General features: G+C 35.9%; 1 long non-coding RNA gene across 2 annotated transcripts; it reads right to left on the reverse strand.

The window, feature by feature from the left end:
• Nucleotides 1-254: 254 nt before the first annotated feature.
• LOC145055385 (uncharacterized) lies at nt 255-1,797 on the reverse strand. 2 transcript variants are annotated; one of them, XR_013685170.1, is made up of 2 exons: nt 1,118-1,797; nt 255-743 (listed from the first exon to the last, which is right to left on the reverse strand). It is a non-coding gene; the product is annotated as an uncharacterized LOC145055385 (long non-coding RNA). The 2 variants fall into 2 exon arrangements; XR_013685171.1 differs by having other exon boundaries at nt 255-1,032.
• Nucleotides 1,798-3,224: the final 1,427 nt, after the last annotated feature.

A 3,224-nucleotide genomic window follows, 5' to 3' on the forward strand; every position in this document is an offset into this window, starting at 1 on the left:
GCTGAGTAATAGAGTTGCCAATGCTTCACTTTCAACATCATCATCAACATTAACAACTATTAACAGGGGATTTATTATGGGGAACAACAATAAATACGTTAACTAATAATCATATACTTACAGAGTAAATGTGAAATTGGAATACTGATCACACTGTTAAGCTCATTCAAGGGAATATAAGTAACAATAGAAATAATTATGATGATTGGTGAACAATATAAAATTGCTTACCTTAAGATGGAAAGCTCACCATGTATTAGTGCAACAAAATCATTGATAGAAAAGAAACTGAAATTACAATGCCAATAAAATGTTGCAGTCGTGGAATGTCACGGGGAATAGGAATTTGTGTTACTAAAGCATTTTCTTACTCTCTAGTCTCCAAATAAAACCTTTTTTGTTGGACTTGATAACATGAACACAACGCTGATGCAGATGGAAGCAACAATCATATGGACAATCATGGCTAGTCCACTAAAAATGAATCTGTGGAATGATGAGGAAATTACAACTATACCAATAAAAAAGAACATGTTATTACTAATTGGATACATTTTTATAGTACAAGGTTGTAACAGGAAGAAATGAACGTATGACACTAATAGACAAACTAAATTTGTTCTGTTTGTTGCACACCATAGAGCCATTTACATAGTTGGCTATGAGTGCACTGAAGGCCAAGTTTTGTTGTGTTTTAGGATATGTTCAATGCTCTACTTCCAACCATAATTGATGCATGATCCCTGATAGAAAGGACAACAAAAGAATTGCTAAAAAAATGAAGTAAACAAGGAACAAATTCAATATAAGAATGCTTATGATTACTGGTTTCAAAATATAGAACACAAAATGGAATTTCAGAGAAGGAAACCTAATGGCACAAAAAATTGACCATACGTAATATGGTTATCTATATTTTCCCAAGCAAATAAACTTGTCCAAAAGGCACAAAAAATTTAACAAGAGAAACTATCAGTACGACTGGTAGTAGTTGAAAATAGAAGAAAATGCCTCATACAAGATGGTCAATGTCTGTACCACAATAACAAACATATGAGAGAATACAAATTAGTAGAAACTAAAGTTCAACTAAAAATTTTCAATAATCAAACCATACCTGAATCCACAATCAAGTAATTCGTCATCCTCCTCCACTCAACATTGTCATTTATTTCTTTTTTAGATGATTACTTGAATCTGAAATTAACAGTTCCCAAAGTCTCTTGTTTCTACATCCACAAAGTTTCCTGTTTCTACATGTATGATTTTTTGCAAACGTAGGACTTTTATAGAAAAAATAACTTAAGGAAATCAAACATCAGAACATGATAATTTAAGGACTAAGAGGAGTGCAGAGATAACCCCATAAAGAGAATTAAAACGAATATAAAAATGAAAACCACATACCAGTGGAGAGCAGATGATAGATGGAGCGAGCGTGGATGATCCAACATGTGACGTTGGGGGGAAACATAAAATCAACCCTTTTCCTCATCTGCTTTTTTGTACGGATTTAGAAAGAAACATCGACCGAAATTGATGGTGGAAGAAGGCGTGGTAGTGATCAATGAAACAGAAAAAACGACATCAATATAGAAAAACGGAATCGCTATTAGAAAGAGTGAGGAGGAAAAAGAGGGAAGCGGTGGTGGGAAACGGAGTCTCAAACACGGTTGGTGACGAATCGGTGTTGAATGAGAGTGGAACAGACGCCTCTTACAAAGAAGGGTTATGCGTCGGTCTGAATGCAGGTAACGTGGCGTCCTTGTAACCTTGTGAATTTGCTCTAGACGGCACGAGAATGGAAGGGCTTTTATATATATATATATATATATATATATATATATATATATATATATATATATATATATATATATATATATATATATATATATATATATATATATATATAATAGAACTAGGGTCCCGAGGAGAACAAAACTAAAAGTATTTAAGGGTTGGACACTGTCGTCAACCTGAACAGTTATGTAATCATAGATAGGATCAATATAGCCTGATCAACTATATTCATTCGAGATATGATCGACATGTGTTTGGGAATGATGTGGTGTTGCAACAGAGTTGAAACTTACCGAAACACCAGTCAAGAGAACGCCAGGCCAAGTACATTACGTTAGAATACTATATGAGTATTTTAGTCCAGATAAATAACTTATGTGATAACTTAAAAGACCCTTGCGGATAGGTCTATAATCTTACAGGGTATATTCATAAAGTTTTATATATAATCAAGATCTTATAGACATAGAATCTGTGACCGACGCTTCACTATCCATTCCTTTTAAGGAAGTAGTGTTGAGGTGGGATCAATTATTCGAAGGTCTATTTGATCTTCAATTATATACAATACAAACTGGTGTACCTTGTACAATTATAGGAGGATTCCGTAAGGATCACCCCATAAAGTTACCTTAAAGTTCATAGGTTCTTTAGTCACTGTCATTCTCGCACGACAAGCCCAGATAAACGGAACCACTTCCTCATAGTAGACAACATAAGAGTTCAGGAGGAACAAGGACAAATTCATGAGAAGATTTCAAGGAAAGATCAGCCAAAGTAACCAAAACGTCTTACGCGTCACACTAATAAATATTAATTAGGTTAATTTATCGAGCGAGTGGAAACACTGCTCACATTACATGTGTTAGAATTATTTTCTTACATGCAGCTGGTAACAATTATTCAGGAAACAGATATTCATTCGAGGATAGTTATTTCAAATTCATAGAGTTTATTTGGTATAGACTCATTTATGAATTGTTCCTAGAACCCTGTGGAAGTCAGGACCCGATACATCCAGAACTAGGATAACCTTGTCTTTTCAGCTTTCGGCTTGTGTCCGTTACTATAGATTTATTCCGTCTCATCTTTGTTTTCTTTTAGCAAAGATGCCTCCTCGCAGATCACCCAGACACGCTACTCCGATAACTCCCATACCTTCTCCACAAATGGATGCAGCAACTCTGAACGCTGCAGTGGTCGCGGCTGTGGCAACAGCCATGACACAATATCACCCCATCAGTACAAGTGGAGGTGAAACGCCTACTGATTCTACTCAAGGTGAGGTCCCTGTGCGCCAGGGAGAGTTCTCCTACAAGGACTTCACCAGATGCCAACCATTGTCCTTTAAAGGGACTGTAGGAGTCATTGCCCTCCTGCAATGGTTCGAGAAAACCGAGTCGGTTTTCGAAATCTGTCTATGC

The sequence above is a fragment of the Lactuca serriola genome, chromosome 5 (assembly GCF_051521515.1).
Source record: "Lactuca serriola cultivar US96UC23 chromosome 5, Lser_US96UC23_V15, whole genome shotgun sequence".
Classification (NCBI taxonomy): domain Eukaryota; kingdom Viridiplantae; phylum Streptophyta; class Magnoliopsida; order Asterales; family Asteraceae; genus Lactuca; species Lactuca serriola.